At 37.1% G+C, this 22,217-nt stretch overlaps 1 protein-coding gene and 1 pseudogene across 1 annotated transcript in view; both read right to left on the reverse strand.

The window, feature by feature from the left end:
- EML6 (echinoderm microtubule associated protein like 6) overlaps window positions 1-22,217 on the reverse strand; it is a 274,207-nt gene that overhangs the window by 244,040 nt on the left and 7,950 nt on the right. The window lies entirely within an intron of this gene.
- On the reverse strand, window positions 4,250-14,947 carry LOC105294681 (annotated as a pseudogene).

Raw genomic sequence — 22,217 nt, forward strand, 5'->3', positions numbered from 1 at the left:
TAAAAAGCATTCCTAGGTACTCAGAGAGAGTCTCTTTCAAATGTAACTAGCTATGACACTGTATAAAGTCTAGTTTACTTGAAGACCAACTTGCAATGTGCAGACATCTACAACTTCAGCATTTTATTTGATATTTCTTAATCCATACATTAGCTCTGATAATACTTTTTTTCTCTTCCTGGTAATAATTCTGTCATAGTGTTTCTTTGTAATAAAACCCCTTTTTAAAACTCTTGAATGGGGTCTCTAATCTCAAAGAGAGAATATGAAAAATTAGCCATAAAGCTAATAACATATGTTATACTTTTGGTATATTTTAAATGTTTTAGGTTGATTATAACAGGGATAACATCTAGTTCTTAGCTCTAGATCACCGAAATCTAACATCATTACCTATTCTTTCTAAATAGACCCTATAGGCAAATTAATGTGCCTTCTCTAAAATTTTTGTAGTGTTTCCTAGTAAGAGAAATGAGAGGTTCCTATAGAAGATGTTAGTGTTTCAATCTTTAAAAATGTGTGACAATCTCACTGGTAGATAGGTTCCTATAATAATAATAACTTAATAATTATTATTACTAATTATCGCTATTATTAGTTTTGTGTTACCTTCAGGTATACTTTCTAGCACATTGTGCAAGTTTAAAAAATTATAACTATCTCCTCCTAAGAATCACAGGATTTAGAGCTGGAAAGTACCTTGATTTTACCATTAAAGAAGGCTCAGGTGATGACCAAGTATGAAGAAAGTCCATAACAACTTTATTGAGTGAAGGATTAACGATGCTGCACAGAAAGTATCATAGAATGGTTTGATTGGGGAAATCCTTTCAATTCAAAATAGAATGTTCTAGAGCCAGACTGCCCAAATTGTAATCCTACTCTGCAATTTAGTAGTGTTTTGGCCATGGGCAGCTTACCTAATCTATGCCTCAGTTTCCTTATCTGTCAAATGGTACCTATCTCGTAGCACTGTTGTAAGGACTGAATGAATTAAATACATATAAATCAACCCAGGGCCCCATATGGACTTTCCTTTTTCTTATAGAGCAAAGATTTTGCAGGGTCAAGGAGACATGCCTACCTAGAACCCAACTCCCCATCCCCATTTTTAGGCCATACTGTAGGTATCTGAAACCCTGGAATTACCTACACAAATGGCCCTGAGCCTATTTACAGAGCTATCCTCTGGACTGCTTTGCTGGAGTGTACTCTCTCAGTTCAGAGGATGATCTGAAGGGACAGTTGTAAGTGGAGAGGGAAGACATATACTTGGAGCTTGGATGTGTGGGCCGAGTGCTCATGAACTTGCATGCAAGGCCCCTCATGATGTGGAAAGAGTAAGGGGCAGAACGAGAAGGGAGGCAGGATGGAGGCAGGGGGTTGTTTCTTCTCACATGGTGACATTCTGGCATGGAACTCAAGGGAGTCTAAGAATTTTACATTTGTATCTGTCCTTCCAGGTTTTTATGAAAGGCACGTTTGACAAAGTAAGAGGGAAGAACAATTTTAAATAGATAGCTTCCTCACTATCTAACTTTTAAGTACGTAGACACGTGGAATGGCCTCCGTTAGCATTCTTGCCCTGCCCCTTCAGTGTGAGCAGGGAGGACTGGTGCCTTTCACATAGTAATCATTCAATATATTTTAACTATTACTATTGTGATTATTACTTTAAGTGACTCCTCTCATAAAAGGTAGCAAAATAAAATCTTACCTTTCCCCCACTGACCAGAGAGAACACAGCCTGCCAAGAGAACACTGATGAAGAAACAATCAGGTTAGAGATTTCTAAAAGCCCAAGCAGAGAGGCCAAACCACTTTTGAGGTTAGTGAGTACAACAGGGAGGTAAGCAAAGCCCTCTGCAAAGATCAACTGATAGAGATTCCATACTGAACATGAACTCAGTATCAGCATTTGTAAATATGAATAAGAATGCCCCAGGAAAGTCTCTTTAACAAAGAAGCCACACTCCCAACACAGAGTTGCAGGGAGTAGGAGCCCTTAGGATGAAAGGGTGACCTGTAGATAAGGGAGAAGAGGAAGCCAGACCTGCAGAGACCAGAGCATGGATTATTATCTTGGCCTCGGGGACTAGGTGTTAGCACCACATCCTCCTGAGGACCAGCTGCAAGTGGAGAGCAGAACCCCACTGCTGTCTTTTACATTCATGACACCAGAAAATATGGGTCCAGACATTCTGAACAAATAACTTTTTTTGTTTTAGAAAGTCCAGAATTTTAAAACCTTCTCTGAAGAAGAATTTGATTCATTCCTTACACTTGACACCTGGATAAATTTCAAATGAGTCTGAAATATAAATGTAAGAATATCCATCAAATACTAAAAAAAAACATGAGTTAATTCACCTACGACCTGGAAAAACATGTATAAATATGATGCAAAAACTAACATATGGCCAAAAATTGATACATTCAATTACAAAAAAAATTTACAAATCTTTTGCATGGCAGAGAATGCCATAAGAAAGTGAAAAGAAAAATGATTAACTGGAAAAAATACTTGTAATCAATACCAAAAAGGATAAATATCTCTAATATATAGCTTCTTTAAATAAAAATAAGACCACTAACTCTATGGAAAAACTTGAATAGGCAGTTCACATAAGAAGAAATAAAACTGACCCTTAATCGTATGGAAAAAAATGCTGAAATAAGAGAAATGCAAATTAAAACTACACTGATTTTAAACATGGATGATCAACTGCACATTCCCAAGGATACACCTAAAGACAAAAAGAATAAAATGAATATGTTGCTGGTACCCACAAATACCTAACCTTCCCAATTAGCAAGGTTTTTGATTTCATTGAAGAAAGATGAACAATCAGAGTAGGGGGGGAGGGCAGAATTATTGAGCCAGGGGCACAAGGAATGAAAACAAGACCTGTGTTGTAGCGTTAGCTAACCACTCTCTGCACAGATTTGAACAAGGCACTTCATCTTTACAGCTCTTGGTTTATTCAACTATAAAGAAAGGATTTCGACCAAAATATCTGTAGGATCTCTTCCACCTCGGAAATGTTATGGTTAATTAATAACATTAATTTGTTATTGGCCATATGCATTTCAGGGAAGTATTACAACTCAACCACACATCTCACGGCAATCCTACTTGAAAGAGTGGTGAAAACAGGAAGACTCAGTGCTACTCACTGACGATCTAGGGCTCTTTAAAAAGACTGAACTAAATTTGTAAATATACTTAAAACAATGTTGTCAATTATATCTCAGTAAAATGGGGGGAAACTTAAAATGATGGAATTGTACAATTGTTTTTTTAGATTTTGACATTTTAATTCTTTTTTGAACATAAGTCACTTTTGCAAGCTAGAAAACAGAATCAAACTAAAGGCAGTTGTGTCCCCTAGGTATCCAGGCCGAATCTTGGGATCTGCAGCAGAATGGCATAATACAAGGTGCTAACAATGGAGTTATAAATTCTAAATAAAAACCACGTATCTACATTTTTCCTTAGGAAACAGCCAAAGGTCCTGTCCTTAAAGGCATGCTATATATATAGAACATCTTGACCTAAATTATATCCTGGCCAACCTATCGGTGAACCAGACCAGAGGTGGCCAAGAATTGGTGAACAGAGAAAGTGTTTACATCTTGAAAACTTGCTCTGAGGTTTAAAAACGTCCTGGTTGCTATTGAGAAAGCAAGTAAAAAGATACTACAGATGCACCCACATTATACTTGATTTTGCCAAGGTCTTCCACTAGAACATGAAGTTAGAGGTAAGTATAAGAGATAAGACGCTTAGATATTTTCTAAATAAATTATTTAGTAATAAGGAATTTGACATACTGCATTCTTCCATTTGCCACAAGAACTGACAGTGAAGACTATTCAAAAGAAACACTCACCTCTAAAAAGACTATTCAAAAGAAACGCTCACCTCTAAAAAGAGCAACAATTCCCACTACAGAATAACCTCCTGTTTTTTCATACAATTAACAACACTGTTCTTCCATGATACAGGTTCATGTGGAAAAACTCATCAGGAGATTTTGCCAGGGACAAGAGCTGAAAAATGGAGCATGTCCTAATTAGCTTATTGTCAGCTCAGCTAACATCTTTAGGATGGAACCATAAAACTTGGCCACAGTTTTGTTAAACATCTGCAAACTGCAGAATTCCTTAGTCCTCACCCATAGTTTCTGCTCAAGATCTTCAAGCTGGGCTCAGTCCCATCTGACTCTTCTCAGGGCCGAAGTGGGTGCTAGTCATCAAAGTCTGGAATGCCATTGTAGGAGTAACCCCGATAGCCTTTGGATACATAGTAGGCAATGTACAGGTTGTAAAATCCTGGCAAGAGTACCAGGATGCCAGTGATGAGGACCACAGAACGGCCTGCCTGCCCCCACTTGGCTGATACAGCCCACCAGCAGGAGGGATCCAATGATAATTAGAAAGGCACCAATCAAAACAGCACAAATATAGTGGGCAATTTAGTGACAGACAGAGAGGAGGGAGGTTGTGGGGCTGGGAGAATGGGGTGAAGAGTTAAAGAAGTACAAATTAGTAGTTGATAGTTCAGCATGCGGAGCATGGCAGAGGGAATGCAGTTAGTGTTAATATGATGGGTTGGTGGAGGGCCAGGGGAGGGAGGGTGCAATTGGGGGGATCATTTTATGAACTATACAGATGTCTAACCAATGTGCTGTCTACTTGAAACTAATTTAAATAAATAATTTTTAAAAAATATTCTATGACAATAAGCACAATACAAAAACAAACAAAACTCAACACTATAGCAAGTGCAATGACCTTATGGTATCGTAAGAGGGCTTTTCTTAAACTGGAATTCAATGGCGCCATTGTCTGTGCTGAGAGACCTTTGGGCATTTCTCCTTACTACCGGGGATTCCAGTACCCAGGTTGGAATCAGTGGACACAGCCACAGTTGGAGCGGCTCGCCAGGCCGGCCATGCACAGACAGCTCACTCACAACTAGCAGCAGAGTCGCCCAAGCCCTCATGGCGTGCCTCAGCTTGGAACTGTACACTTCTAAAAATTAGGTTTTGTGGTATGTAAATTATATCTCAAGAAAAAAAGGATTAAAAAAAAAAAAGATTGCTCATCCTTCACAGAGTCTTTTCAGTGGCCAAAAGGAGCTTAAATAGTGACGTGGACCAGCATAAGAACCTTTATAAATGAACTAAGGAGAACTTGGGTAGCAAATTTAGCTAGACCAACAGTGAGAATTACCTTGACCAAGACTGGGCACAGAATTTGCATGGCCCAGGACAAAATGAAAATGCAAGGCCCTTGTTCAAAAATTGTTAAGAATTTCGAAATAGTGAAAGCAGAGCATTAAACCAAACCTGAGCATCTTCTGAGTGTGGGACTCTGTGTGACCGCACAGTTTATACACTCATGAAGTCAGCGGTATTTATTAAACTGTTAAGATTTTCTAGGCCTGGGCTGAATACTTTACAGACAACGCATTCAATTTTCACCATAACCTTACAAAAGTAATATTAAAACCCTCATTTTATGAAAGAAAAAATAAGGGCTTAAAAAGATTAAAGAATTTGTCCAAGTAAAAATGACAGAGCTTGATTTCATGCTTAGGCCTGAATCAAAAGTCACATTGTCACCAGTGGTCTTCAAATTTATTAGTAAAAATTGTGAGTGAATATTCTGATGTGTATAAACACATAATGGTAAATTATATACAAATACTACTGTATTAATAAATGATGTACTTTATAATTCATGCAAAACAAAGACATTTTAAAAATGCCATAAGCAGAATTTCCAATATTTTCTTCTCATACTTCAACCAATCACCTTTCGTAATCCCTGTAGAATCCAGGGGTTAAGGCTGTTCTTGATCCAGCCAAACTTAGAGCTTAATAGCACTTAAGATGTTAATTTTCCTATGAAGTGGGAACATTTTAATAGGATCTTCTTAAAGGGTAACACTCAAAAAGGTGAGTTGCTCATAATGGAATTTTAGACCCTGTGAAAATCAAGGGACATTTATTTTTTTAATCCTAAAGGCTGACTTGCCTTGAAGAAATCTTGTTTCACTCACTGATCAAACAGGCTGGCTGGGCCTGAGTAGAATTTTTGGTTTATTCTAGGTTATCTGCACGTTATTAGTTATAGAACACAAGACAGAAAACATTCTCTTGACAAGTTTTTACTGAGTGCCTATGATGGGGCCAGAAACCTTGCTTGTAGCTGGGGATAGAGCGAGCGAGACCAGGTCCTGCCAGCAAAGAGCTAGGTATGTTCTGAAGGAACAGAAGAGGGTTCTGCGCCAACAGAAATAACCTTAGAAAGAGGTGTAGTTGTTCTTTCCTCCTTGAACATAAACCATGAGAAATCAAGGACTGTGCCTACAGATATATTTTACAAAAAAAAAAAAAAAGTTTAATACATTAGAACTTGATGAAGATTCCAAATTTTCCTTAAAAATATAAGAACCAACTTTTCATAATATTCTTCTTTCTCTAAACTGTAGTCTAGTTTTTAGGTCTTCTTAAAATACTGGGCTACTGCAAAGTGCAGAACGAGATTTGTTTTTTAATTCTGCATTTATCTCTTTGTACATAATAGTCTTTGGCTAAATCATGAAGGTGCTAAAAATTGATGGCCCAAGTAAAGACAAAGATTTTTATATCTCTTCCTCAAGATGGCGACATAGGACTGTGTCTTTAAAGCAGAGCTCTCACTCATGTCCCAAGAGACCAACTTGTGCTATCTAAATGGAAAATACAGAATTTATTTCCCTACTAAATCTATCAGAGAAAAAAAAGGTGTAAATAACCAATATCCACAGGACTAGATTTTTCTAGTCTCTCGTTAGTTTAAAGGGCGGACTATTTGGATAGCTTTGTAAAAGTAGCAATAGAAAAAAAGAATTTGAGTAGAAAGAAGAAAATTGGGGTAGCAGATTATATATATTGAACTGACTATGTCAACAACTCTTCGGGTTCTTTTTTTTTTTTTTGGTTGCTATGGTGACTCTCAGGTTTATTTATCCCGGCCCTTGTTTTAATACAGCTCCAAAATCAGTGGGATGTTGGAGCCGCTGTCAGATTGCCTGGTTCAAATCCTATCTCCACCATTTACTAAACGTGTGATTCTAAACAAGTGATTTAATATCCTGTGTTTCAGTTTCCCCATTTGTTAAAATGGGGATGATGATTTACTGAGAATAAGCATGTGAAGCATTTAGCTCAGTGCCTGGCACACACACATTCAATAAATTAGCAATCATCGCCAAACTACCGTCATGGCCTTGTCTACACTATCTAGGAAGATTTGTCAAAACATTTCTTTCACCATATTTTATGTAGAAGTATGGTCCTTTGGTATTAGCCAATCCCAGATAAGAGAAAAAAATACTTATAGGGCTAAACAGTACAATATAATTTGACTATCTTTGACTCATTACTTAAAATGTCAAATAGTTCAGGTGTTTTTCTTTTCTGATGCAACCAAATAATTTGATTGATGAATCACTTTATTCTGTTTGTCATTTAAAATCTTTATAACTTTTGCTTTAAATAAAAATTACATACAGCAAATTTACGCAGAAGGCCACATTTTTACCAACTTATTTCTTTTGTTAAATAGATTTTTACATATCCTAATCTGTGTTTCTATTTCAGCATTTATTCTAATTATTACAAAAAGAAAGAATAAAAATAACCATTTTCCAAGTTACACTACTTTAGTGAGCAAGTTCAATCTACTTGTATTTGCAGGAGATGCTGGTTTTATTTTACTACTATCCTTATTTGCTTTTCTTTCTTGATATTTTTCATTCTCATAGGGTTGAAGCAATTCCTTCAACATTCATTCTTTCCACTGTCATTAATTTTTTTTTTTTTTTTGAAATTGTCAAAATAATTTTCCATATTAACAACCAATGTGCCTGCTCCCAGTTGGTTGAGATTCAGTTAGTCTGTTGTTTTGTTTTCCCTTTTAAACCAGTTCAATTTATCTATAAAATCCCAATTTTCTTGCTAGCATCCCTTAGCTAATGAATTATTTATCCTCTACACAGAGTTGTCTTTTGAATTTGAATGCTTTGCTTTTGATTAAATCATTTCTATTTTCAGTCTACTTACTACCAGAGAGACTCAAGTCAAGCCCTTTGACACTGTACCATCCATCTATCCTCACATCTCCCTGCTTCAGCTGGATGGCAGGACTGCAGAGAAATCTGGGGCCACAGGCAGAAATCCTTCTAAGAAACCTGGACAAAGAAAGTCAAATGAACCCATCAACATAGTAAGCTTTTCTCCAATTAGCTGGATAAACTGATAGTTACTAAAATTGTGCTACAGTATACACATTTTACTTTCATTATCAGTGTATTAAGCTACACTCTAAGATTTCTGAGATGTCTCTTGAAGTTCGAGAAACTTCACCAGTGTTATCTCTGGCATTAGTTTACTGTTTCGCTTGCCTACTACTAGTGACTTTGTCAGATGGAAGTAAACCCAACCTTTCAAACAAAGCATTAAAGAAAAGCACGGCACGATAGCCTATTACTTTGGTGCCTCCAGTGAAACACTTCCTGGCACTCATGCTAGATTCTGGCCTTGACCATAGGACTTGCTTTGGCCAACAGGACATAAGTAAGTGCAGTGCAAACAGAGAGGCTTAACAAGTGCTTGCACATGGGGCCTTGGCCTCCTGGAATGCTTAATCTTGAGCTAGACCTCTGAAGATTGAAAGGCCAAGTGGAAGGAGACCCTGGAGGCCATTTGGACATTTGAGCTCCAACCAAGCTGCCAATGTAATTCAACAGCCTGAGTGACCTCAAGCACACAACATGGAGAAGTTCCTCCCAGCGCAGCTGCGTGAACCCATTGAATCATGAGAAATAATACATCAGTTTAGCTACTTTGTTTTGGGGTGGCTTGTTACACAATGATAGCTGAAATGTGATAATGCTACCTTTTAAATTACACACAGTGTTTACCCTAGGTTTCCTTTTAGGAAAGCATTACTGTGTACACATTTCATTTTGATATTCAGCTATAAATTTATATCTAACTCAAATGTCAGAAGTATGCCTGACTCCATGCAGTGTGCTTTGGCCTTTGAGCTATTTAAAAACATATGTCACCCAGCGCAGCCCTGTCCTTACTGACATCTCTACCAGGAAGCCTGGCTGGTGCTCCAGGCATTGCACATCTTATTTCTAAAAACGCTGACAGATTGTTTCACAGAATACTGTCATAATACCATGTCACTGAATCTTGAATTGCCTTCATGGTGGCAGACTTCTGCAGAGATTGGTCTTATCTTTTTATATTTCTATGATTCTATGTTTATGTTGAATCCTTAAAACTGGAAATTCAATACTTCTGAATTATAATTAACATCTGCAAATTTTGATGCAGTTTTAATAGCCTAATCAATAATTTTAAGTTCCCTTTATAATTAAAATGCAAACATATTAAAAGCAATTATGAAACTATAGAAAATAATAAAGAAAAAGGTTACCCAAAGAAAAAGTATGAACATTAACAAAAGACTAGTTAATACACCCCAGTATGTTCACATGATGGAGTAACTATTCAAAAAATGAGCAAGCTAAGTACTGATATGGAAAGGGCTCTAAGATATATTGTTCAATGAAAAAAAATAAAAAGCAAGTTTCAGAGCAATGTGTATGATATGTTACCCTTTGGGCTAAAAGGGAGAAAAGTCTGTATTTGTATCTCCAGGTATGTGTAAGATATTTAAAAATTTAAGAAAAAGAGCTGGAAAACTGAAAAACCTGGGGAATCAGAACAAGGAGAATTTTCACAGTACATCTTTTTATACTTTCTGGTTTTTAAACTATGAATGTACTACCTATTCAAAATATAAAGTAAGTCATTTAAGTTTGGAAAGACATGAACTCAAATATTAACAGTGATTGCCTTTGGGAGGTAGGATTTCACATATTTTTTCATTTGTTTATTTGTATTTTCTATTTTTTTGCAAAAACATTCATGTAATTTAAAAAGCAATATTTTAAAGTTATTGAAGAAAAAAATCTATTGATAATCTCACCATTCAATTCGACCACCATTATTATTTTTCTATGTATAAGCTTTGTAATCACAAATATGTATAGTTTGGTATACCTTATCTGAATGTACCAATGGTTTACTTAACCATTTCCCTATAGCTGAACACTTTGATATTTTTTAATTGTATCCTTTCCTAAACATGATGCAATAAATCTGTACAAAAAGATTTCATTTAATCTGTACGATAGATCCTCAAAAGTAAAATTTTGTTTCAAAGGATATAAACATTTTCAGAAGCCTGATATATACTGTCAAACTGTTTTCTAAAAGGATTGTTGCCAATAGAAATTTATGAGAATTACAGGTTCATTAAAGTATCACTAGCATTGATTAGCATTTTAAAAATCTTTGCTAGTAGACCAGATTTGAATCTCTTTATACTGTCTTACATTTTTTACAACTAATGAAGATAAACATTTTTCTATTTGTGTGTTAACTAATTTTTCTTGCCTAAAAATCATTTTTTTCAAGTCCTCTTCTCATATTGAGATCTTAGAAGTTTTGCTTTGTTTTGATTTTAAAAATATTTATTTTAGTTATTAGCAAGTATTAGACCTCATCTGTCCTTTTCATTGGAAATATTTCTCTTCTGTCATCTGCATTTTTATTTTATTGCATTTTAGAGTGTTAGGTTTTTATGTATGCATATCTATTTTAATAGACACTGCTCTCTTCCATCAGAGGTCTAATAAGGATTCCCTTCTTTCATTCTACATTGTAATATTGATTTTTTTAAAAATAGTTAATTTATTTAGAATTTCTTTGTGCAATGTTAGAGGATTTAAATAGACATTTTTAAGGTTATTCGAATTCCTTAAATGGCATTTATTGAATAATTTTTTCTTTCCCCATTGATCATGTGGCCTTGCTTATAATATTTTTGGTTTTTATGTATATTAGTGTGCATTTTGGAAAGCTACTACATTCCACTGATTTATATCAGTATCATATTTTTATTATAGTTTGAGAATATCTTTTCACAAATGGCAGTGCTAGTACCCATTATGACCATCATCATGATCATATTTTTTGATGCCATCTCTATGATGTTTATTCATCAATTTCAGGTCAAACATTTTATCTTTCAAAAACATCCCATGATTTTTATTGGAAATTTGTCAAACCTAGAAATTAGTCTGAGTAGACAATATTTCTTTAAAATATATTCTTGCTTCCAAAAGGAACATGGTTCTTGTTTCCATTTAGTCAAGCCTTCCCATAGCTCACCACAATTTTTGTTTGTTTGTTTAGTTGATTTCCTTCTCACAGGTAATACATATTTCACATTAAAGGTATTCCTTGATACTGCATGGAGTTTGTTTCTATTGTGAACAGGGTCCCTTTTTATTATTTCTTCTAATTGATTATTTCTTGTATTGAGGAATACTATAGATTGTATATGTATTTTTTGAATCATGCCCTTTTGGTGGCTCCATTATCATACTGGAAAACAATTTCCAGTTTAGGTTTTCTGAGAACACAAGTTGTTTTGAAATTTATATTGGCTTGGGATTCTGTTAATTCAGGGAGAAAAAAAAAAGATTGATGGTATCACAATGGTCAATCAACCACTTGATCTGAATGTTTACTTTTTATCAATTTTACTGTTTACTGTCCACAGCTTGTATTTTAGGAATGTTACCATGGACTCTTGTAAAAACAGGAATCTGAATATAGGCTTCAGAGTTATAAGCACAATGAGAGTTCTTGATTTAGATATGAATAGGACGCCCAGCTAGCTCTCACTGTTTTGACAATCACAGGTCAGAACTGAGAATACTAAAATGGAAAGGAAATTAAAGAAGTCCACTGAATGACTGAATCAGTGGCTGGTTTTAATGTCTGAGTCCATTCCACATTTAATTGGTTCTACCTTTCCACCTTTGTACAGATAAAGAGAATTGGAAAGACGTTGGCTTTGTGGAGATTTATCATTTAGTGCCACTACAGATATACCCATATCGTCTTCTTTTCATCTCAGCCAAGAAAGGAGGTCCTTCCTTCTCCTCCTCATTGCAAGTCTTCTCTAGATACACATGGAAGTGGGTTCTGGTTCTTTGTTTTATCCTATCCTCCCTGCAAAGATGAAGGGAGATAGAAGCAGGGCATTCTACCCCAATGACGAAGACATGCAGGGAGGGCAGGAGACACTTAGGAAAGGGGAGAAGAGGGAAGAGAGACTGAGAAAGGCTTGGTATGAAATGATGGGTGTCTTAAAGGTAAAATAAAGAACTATTATAATCCATCCCCTGTACTCTGTGTATGCTCCAGCATCTAAAAGTCAGATTTTCCCTGATAATGGCTGTAACCTCCTGCCTTCCAATTGTTAAAGGCCTGGTAGAGGAGTTACCTAACACAGAATCTCCATCTTCTGGACAAAAGTAAAGAGAAAGGGCCATAACATGTGAACAGCTGTATTTATTTGAAACTCTCATTTCTCAGCCAAGACAGGTGAGTGCAAAGTCAAGACGGAGTAGCCATGTAGCAGAGGATGAATGTCCGAGTGGTACACACTCACCAAGAGAGATATTTCCATTCAGCAATGCCAGGAAAATGCTGAGTTTCAAAGCAATACAGTGCAGCTAGTAAAGAACTAAGACAAATGACTTGTGCCCTGAGAAGCAGCAAGAGAATGACAGAAAACGGTCAAAAAAAAATTTTTTTTTTTACCATAATAAAATAAAACCAAAGTAGAATAAGATCTACTTTGACAAAGAACCCCTGCCCTGAAAATCATGCTAGAATGTACAGGGGCACACCTCTCTAAGAAGAAGCTCCCGAAGGTCGACACCGCCTAGTGTCTAGAAGGCAAGAGGAAACAAGTATTCAGTTGCTTTCCTTCTCTCTGTGCATTCTGACCAATGGCTCCTGTCCTCCCTGCTCCTAGATGGCTGCTCTCTTTATGGCTCGCTCTGGTATAAAATTAGGATGAATTGTCATTATCTAATACCTGGTGAGAAATGAATTCAAATTAAAATCCTGTCTTGGCCAATCTGTTCTTCCTCCAAGCTATAAGTAAACCCTGACCACATTGCATTTGGGGGTGCATGGGCCATATGTCCTCAGGATAGGACTTTGCTTGCCTTGCTCACCACTTTCCCCAAAAACATGACACAGTGCATGGTACCATTAGACACGCAATAAATGTACTGAATGAAGGCATGTGCCATACTGTATTTTCAACCTTGTATCTGCTCGGTCCTGCTGCTCCCCAGGACCTCCTGCCCTTCAGAACACTGTTTCAAATCTGGAGTCCACTACAGAGGAAGAAGGGACTTTTTCTTTCACCCTCCTTTCTTTAGATGTTAAATCTGCTATGATCTTTGCCGATACTAAAAATGTATATATTTTTTTTCTTGAGAATTTGATCCAGGGCTAGAGATTCTCAGTTTGGTGGGAATCAAGTCTGTACCTTAAGGAACCACCTCCATTCCTGGAAGAGATGGCCCAGGCTAGAGCTGCCACAAAGGCCTCGACGCCACACAAGCCTTGAGACACTTCTAGCTGAGACAGAGCCCTTAGGAATTGGGGGTGGATTTTATCAACTTTAGATTTTCATCTGTTTGAACTTTAACTTACAAGGGCAAGATAATTTGATTTCAAAAGTTAATTCCTTTAGACTTTGCTGTCTTTGAACTCAAACATGCAAGTAGGTCTAATCTTTAAATTTTCATTTCTTCCCTGGGAACCTGTAATTGGAAGAGGAGTTTATAGTCACATCTGGGACCTCTTTTTTATTTTTGGAGTGTCTTAATGTTTTTACTTTCACTTATCGAAGAAATTCTAGTGACAGACAACGTGACTAGACCTCAACCGGGGTCAGAAACAAAACAGAGAGCGAATTTCCAGCTTTGTGTAGTAACCTTGGGTTTAAAGTGTGGTTCTGATCCATATCAGAGCCTTCTATGGGCAAAACCTAAACTACTCAGCAGATTTTGGGAGGCCTGAAGTTCACAATTTGCAGGAAAGGAGCAGTTTAAGGGGAAAAAAAACCATAAAATGATGAATACAAAATTAGGTATAGGGCCATGAAAGGGGCCTGAGCAAATGAGGGGTCCTGAAGCATCAGTGTCTTTAGCTTTGTGACAAATCCACCTCTGCTGCCCGAAAGAAACAGTGGCTAGTCCACAAAGACGGGAGCAGGACCCTCCTGATGGGCTGCAGGTCTCTCCTAGAGAGCAATACCCCTGGTTGACCACAAGCTTAACAGTTGTTGCAAACTCATCTAAAATGATTTGGTTATTCATAACAGACTCCTTTCACGAATAACTGTGGCCTCCATTGTAACCTCACTACCAAGTTACAATGAAAAAAAAGCCTTAAATTGAATTCTGCACACCCCCGCCCAAGTTAATGTAGGCACAAAACAAGCCTACAACCTGTTCTGGGAACTCAGTGAAGTCCCAGTTCTGTTCTGTGCATGGAAGGTAAACTAGATGCCACTGTGACAATATTCTGGTGACAGGATATAGTCAGATTCAGGCACCAGAATGTTCAACTAAATATTTCAGAGTTTTTTCCTTCCAAGAACAAGGACATTCTCCCACATAAGAAGAGTACCAATAATGAACCAGAAAATTTAAGATCAATACAAACCTATTATCTAATCCACAGTCCATTTTCAAATTTTGTCATTGCCTCAGTAATGTCCTTCATAGCTATTTTTTTTCTTGGTCCAGGATCCATTCCAGAATCACACATTGCATTTAATCATCAAGTTTCTTTTGTCTCCTTTTATCTGAACAGTTCTTCAGTCATTTCTTGCCTTTCTTGACTTTGACATTTTCGAAGAGTAAGGACCAGTTAATTTGTGGAATGTTCCTCATTTTGGCTTTGTCTGATGGTTTCTCATGATTAAGGTTATACATTTTTGGCAGGAATGCCACAGAAGTGATGCTGTGACCATGGTGCATATCAAGAGGCAGGTAATACTGGTTTGCCCCAATACTGAATGACGTTAATTTTTATAGCTTGGTTAAGATGGGCACCCAACTTCTTCACTATAAAGATACTACTTTCCCTCTTCATAATCAATAAGTAATACCCAAGAAGACACTTTGATACTATGTAAATATACTCTTCAGCATGAAACTCACCTACTATTTTGGGCAACAATAATCAGTTTCTAATTCCATAAGTTCTTTCATGTTTATTGTTGAATTTCTATTATAAGGGAGAACTTTCCCTTCTCCATTAGTTAATATCAGTATGAAGTCACAGAATTTTATTCAATGATTTATAATCCACTCTTGCTAAATTTTAAATCCTGTTTAGATAAGAGTGGAATTGCCTAGAATCTCCAACCCACATCTTGTATACCTCTCATTTGACTGAGGACATGCATTTGTTTAATTAACAGAGTCTCTAATGCTGATCTGAGATCAAGACAGCTGAGGCATTTGTAGTAGCATAATGACCCCTGGAGTGTATATTGCTGGATTAAGAAAACTGAATACTCACAGAATGTAGATTAAAGCAAACACACATATTTACATCACAGTGCATATGCTGAAGAACTTAAAGTAAGTTACAGAATACATAACAGTGGCTGAACCTGAGAGGTTAATAGTATGAAAAGTTGGGTGATGTTAAGAGGAAATGTGCCCTCCTCCTCTTGGAGTGAAATGAGTATGGCTTTTGCTCTCTATCTGAATGCGAACTCAGCTCAGACCCTTCCCTTTTCTCTCTTGGAAATTCAGCCTGCGTGAAGCTCATGCTCCTTGCTCTTGGCCAGGCTTAACGACAAATATCCTGCCCTTGCTGGAGGCCTGAGATGGTCCATCACCTTCTGTAACTGGGCAAGTACATTTGTCTAATGCTCAGATTCAGTTATGAAGCCTATTTGCCCCAATGCAAAGCCACCTCCTCCAACCTAGCTTTGACCCAGTAATAAAGTTATTTTGACCTTTCTCCTCATACTTTTTTTTTTTCAGATGGTCTGAAACATGGTTGGGAAGAGATAAAATTTCTTGGACCCCTCAGAGACCTTCCAAGATCCACCCCTTCTATTTCTCCTTTAAGGCAGCTAAGCAGTCTGTCTGCTGATGACTCTCTCTCTCAACCTATCAACACACTGATGTGTTCTCAATTAAGAGAAAAAACCCAAAGCTTATCTTGACCCTCTTCACTGAAACGTTAGTGCTCCTCGAGATCCATGTCTGCACATTTCTCAGTCTTGCCTCCTCCCAAGTTGATGTTTCATTTAGCAACCAAAATGATGCTGTGAAATAAAACCAAATCACTTCTCTGCTCAAAACCCTCTAAGATTCCCCATCTCTCTCAGGGTAAAAGTCAAAGTCTATGGCCTATTAAATAAAAAACATGGTTTGGATTATAAAATAGATGGATTAGGCTGATTTCATCTTGCCTGTGGCCAGGCCTTCATTACCTTTCTAACCTCCTTCTCCTCCAACTGCTCCTTGCTCACTACTCTCCAGCCACTCCAGCCTTATTTTGTAGCTCAAACACACTAGGCTCATTTCATCCTCAAGACCTATGACCCGGCTGTTTCTTCTTCCTGGAAAAAATTTTCCCACTTATCTGCATTGCTCACTTCCTTACCATCTTTGAGGTGTACTCAAATGCCATCTTCTCAGTGAGCCTATCACTGGACCCACTATCTAAATTGCAAACCCCCTTCAAATATATATAGACCTCTTTAATCTCATTTCAGCATTGATCAGCAACTAATATAACTATACTCTATTTAATATCTTGTGAATTATCTATGTCACCCCACTAGAATGTAAGATCTCACAGGACAGAGTATATACCCCAAAATAGAATTAGAAATCTAAACTATAGATTGTCTAGAATGCCTGAATGTGCCCCGTGTCCCCAAATTCATGTGTTGAAGTCCTGCCCCTCAGTGTGACTATTTGGAGATGAAGTCTTTAAGCAAGGAATTAAGAGTGGGGTCCTGATCCAATGGGATTAGTGTCCTTATGAGACACCAGAGAGGTGCCCTGCCTTCCCTGCCCGATCTCCCACCTGTACAAAGAGGTCATGTGAACACACAGTGGGAAGGTGACTAAATAATATTTTAAAACTTTAATTCATTGGAAGTATATAAGAATTCTAAACTTGTATAGATCTAATAATGAAGCTTGAAACAACAAAAAATCGATAGAATGCTCCCCAACTCATTTTGTGAAGGTAGAGTTACCTTAATACCACAAACATAAAAAGACAGTATAAAAAAAGAAAATGACTTCAGTCTCAATTATGAACATGACTACAAACTCCTAACTCAATCTAGCAATGTAATAACAAACAAAGTAATGCGTCATGATGAGTTGGAGTTTATCTTAGGAATGCAAGTTTGGCTAAATATTATTATTATTGATGTAATTCATTTTCCAACAAATAAAGAAAAAAAAACATGTGATTATCTCGATAAAGTGTTCTGCCCCTAATACTTGCAGGGCTTGAGGTAAGAGTACAAATAGAGGCCCACATATTGTGTAAATGATTTTTAAAGTTATAAATCAATATAAGAAACTGATAGATAAAATATGCTTTATTGTACCTTGCTTGATAAATGTACCTCTAAAGGGCAAACATTTTTAAATACGCAGAAAGCCTTGATTTTTTATCATATGAAGAGCATGCAAAAATATCCATGATGACTAAATTCAAGTATTATTCTGCATATCTAGATAGGCTTTTAACAGATTGGCTATGTTTAGATGAATAACAAAGTTAAAACATATATAATTCATAAGATATGTGTTTGTTTCATAAAATACATTTTCTTATCTATTTTAGTAAAATTCCTAATTTTGATGTTAGAATCAATATTTTCATAAAAATTTGTTGATAGTAATGTTCTAAGAGATTGAAAATAAAATACAATTGTATTGCAAGTATACAAAATTTGAATATATTTTCATCCAAAAAGTAAATTAAGATAAATGTAAAAATTGAAAATTTATTTTTATTACATTTAATAAGAAATCTATATGATTTATGCCAAGGACCAAAAAATGTAATGTATGCTTGTGAACAGAAATTGCAAGTAAGTTTAACTATTCACAGGTTCTACTCCTGTTTCCATCATCCTGCAGACTGTGGGTTAGATGACATCAATTAAACACGAAATTAAGGACTAATCTGCCTTTGAGGTTCCCCATATGTGCTGACCTAGCAGACACATGTTTTCGATTGTTCTGACTCCCCTACTACACTTCCATGAAGAACAAGTGCCAGCATTACACAGAACACATGAATGCTTTTTGACCCACGGCTTGGTAGTTAAAACAATTTAAAAGAATTTAAATTGTTATTGAGTTAGAATTTTTCAAATGAAGCCTTTTGATGGATAGCTAAAAACATTCTAACTATACTGGGAGCTACAGAAATAAAAAAGTGTACTAGACATAATTTCAGTTCAAATAGAAACCCTTCTAGGGAGAAAAAAAAATCAGTGAGTATATTCTCCCATTGCTTATTAAGTTACACTCTCTTATGCAAAGGTCATATTTGAGAGAAAAATTCTATACTAATGAATGGCCAATAGGAAGTGATCAAGAGCTGCATCACTCATGGATATATTTTTTTTTACACTAGATTATTTTCTTTTGCAGTAGTAACCACAGTCTTCAGAATTGAAAGCCCTGTCCAAACCCCAGCAAGCACATGCCCAACTATTATTGCCCATATCCTACTTCCCACCAGGGATTCGGTCTGAACACGGATATTCGTATCTCATCAAATACTATGTCAACAAAATAAAACCATAAAAACCAACAGCATTAGGTCCCTGGGATTATAAAATGACAATAGTAAACTGTGTGGTGCTGGTAGAAACAAAATTAAGAAACTGGAAATAGGCTCTCAAATACAGAAGAGAAGATTATTTAGTGGAATAGTGAAACCAACAAGGACTGACTGAAATATAAATTTACTATGAACACTCATTCGTTTATTCAACAAATGCTTACTGAGTGCCTAGGCACTGTACTAGGTACAGGAGAGTCAATGTGAACAAAACAGACATGCCTGGGTTCATACCTTGTGTTTTTCCTAAAAAAAAAAGTTAACTGTACCTAGCATTTCATAAATATTAGATGCGTGATAAAAATCAGATATTAAAATTCTAATATTGAAAGAGAGCAAGTGAAGATTGTTTACTAAAAAGTACTGAGATAACTGGCTAGAAATCGGAGAAAACAAGTTAGAGGCAGTTCTTATAAAGAATATCAAAATAAATTTCAGTAGAATGTATTGATGTGTAAATGTTGTATAAAAAGCACAAAATAATCAGGTTTTTAGATTTGTGAAATATGAATGCCCTCAGTGTTGAAATAATAAAGTCACAAAGGAAAAAAATGAATGTATCTCAATGTTTAAACATTTTAAAATTCATACTAAAACCAAACTGCGGACTATTTTTGATTCTGTATAACTGATAAAGGGCAAAAAGCTAGAGAAAGCATTTCAATTTATAACCAAGTCATAAAGACTTCAATAAGCGGGCAAAAGAAGTTATGGTGGATATATACATATACATATATATATGTATATGTATTTTTTTTGATAACTGTGATAGGGAGAATAATGCCCCCTCCCCAAGATATCCAGGTCCCAATCTTTAAATCTAGGAATATGTTACATTACATTGCAAAGAGGAATTAAAACTTGTAATCGACTGACCTTAAAATAGGATTATCCCAGAATGTGCAGGTAGGTGCAATGTAATCACACAAGTCCTTAAAAATGGGAGAGATGCAGACATTGAGTGACGTGCCGTGAAGACTTGTGTCCACCATTGCTGGCTTTAAAGATGGAAGAGGAGAGCCATAAGCCAAGGAATGCAGCCACCTCTAGAAGCTGGAAAAGGTAAAGGATTCTCCCCTGGAGCCTCCAGAAAGAAAGGCACCCAGCTGATGCCTTGATTTTAGCCCACTGAGACTCGTGTCTGTCTTCTAACTTACAGAACTGTAAGAGAATAAAATTGTGTTGCTTTCAGCCATAAGTTTATGATCACTAGTTAAGGCAGCAAAGGGAAACTAATACAGCCACACAGCTTTTTAAACCCATTTGTTTGCAAAATCCACCACCTCTTGAGACAGATGCTCTCTCTATAGAAAATCAGGATGCCTTTTCCCAGTCTCCTGTGTAGTCTCCCGTGCAGTGAGTATACAGGTCCGTGGCCTGGGTCTGTCAATTGTTTGCACCTGCACGACTTTCATACAAGCTGGTGACTTGAAGGAGAGCATGTGCAGGATCTGCTTGTCCAAAGTGAGGTTGTTGAGACAGTAGGAGCTCACGAGATCTGTGCCCAGTGGTGAGTTCAAGGTGCCCATCCCTCAGCAAGACTTTGGGCACCGATCCTGGCTGTAAAAAACCTAAGCTTAGTGCGCTGGCCCTCCTGGAGAGTCTCAGAGCCTTAATATGTTCCTTTTCTGCTAAATTAGCTAGGGTTGGTTTTTGTGGCTTGTGACTCAGAAGCCTCAGTGAACCAGGTATGAACAGATAATTTTCTCAAAAAGATAAGAAATGTCAAACACAGGAGGGAAAATTTATACTAGCTAGTAGTCAAACTTAAAGCAGGCTTGGAATAATAATAATAATAAAAAATCATTGTTGTGATAAGCTGTTACTCTTGTTTATAGCTCGGAAGGGTATAGAATGTTCGGAAAGCAGTAATAGGAACATGAAGCAAAATCTGCAAACATCTTAGCAATTCCCAAGAAAATGAAACTTAATTATTTGTGTTTGTAAGAGAAATTATTGAAATGGTCTTAACATTGGTTGAGCCGGGGATAATAAAATTTGTATCAGGACCTAGGAAGATTTAGAGAGAAGAGATAAAGACCCACTGCCAGTTTCCTGAAATGTAAAGTTATGAAGCTATCGGAGTGTCTGAGTTCAAGGGCAACACATCTCCTGAAAGAACATTTCCACAAAGGTGAGAAAGGACAGCTTCCAGGTGTGAACCCTGCACAGAGGGAGGTGATTAAGGGGGAAGAGGGTCTGTGAGGTGGCCCTCCCTGCAGGGATTTTATGCCCCCAGAGAACTGCTCTTGGAAAGAACCAAGTCAGAGCTGTCTTTCAGGAACACAAGTCTGCTTGGTGGGCAGCGATCTTACTGCTAAATACCTAGCATTTGGGGAACGTTTTAATAACTGATGGTGCGTTGACCCATAGTGAATGATATATAACTCTTGAAATAAGAACCACAGTCTGTAACAACAGGGCAAAATGTTTGTGATGTAAACTTAAGTGAAAATACTATACAGGATAAGTATGTATGATGTTTAACTAGGCAGGATTTTACCCATGTGGGAAGGACAGCTAAGGAGTAAGATGACAGACCACGGGGAGTCAGAAATCAGAGCAAAGAAAGAATGGAAGTCAGAACAAAGGGGCCTTGTGACCAGTTCAGGAAGACTGAATGAAAATCTGACCCATCTCAGCTGGATTCCATTGGTTCCTATAGCTTGACTTCACATCCTTCGGCTATGAAAGAGATTTAAGAAACCTGTCAGTTGGGAGGGGGGTTGGAGGGATGGGTAAAAAAGGGGAGGGAGTGAAGAAGTACAAATTGGTAGCTACAAAATAGTCATGGGGATGTAAAGTGCAGCATAGGGTATAGTCAATAATATTGTAATAACTATGTACAATGTCAGATCAGTACTAGATTTATCAGGTGACCCAAACACGCCAAACACGGGTGTGGATTTTATGCTGAGCCATGATTTATTTTTCCACCTTTCTGAGTCTACAGTAATCAGCTAGTTGGAGGATCCTTCCACCTTTCCTTCCTTTCCTCTTCTTTCCTTCCCTCTTCTCTTCCTTCCACATATTTATTGTGTCCTGTGTGCTTTCTATCTGATTTTAAATTTAATCCCAAAAGGACTTCAGCACATAGAAAAAATCTGGATCTGGGCAGCTATAGATTTGTAAGGCTGAATCAGGCCTGTCACCCTCTGATTACATTGCATGTGCCTTTGAGAGTAAAACTCATGGCTTGCACACCTACGGTTGTGTAGGCGTGGGGAGTCGTGACTTTGAGAACCCAGGCTTTGTGTGGCTGTCGTGGTAGTGCTTTCCCTAACAGCCCACCTTGGGGGGATGGTTTATGCACATGAGACCCCCTGCTGGCTGGCACTTGTTCCATGATAATTGTTTCTG

This window comes from Pteropus vampyrus, unplaced genomic scaffold, assembly GCF_000151845.1.
Source record: "Pteropus vampyrus isolate Shadow unplaced genomic scaffold, Pvam_2.0 Scaffold91, whole genome shotgun sequence".
NCBI classification, from domain to species: Eukaryota; Metazoa; Chordata; class Mammalia; order Chiroptera; family Pteropodidae; genus Pteropus; species Pteropus vampyrus.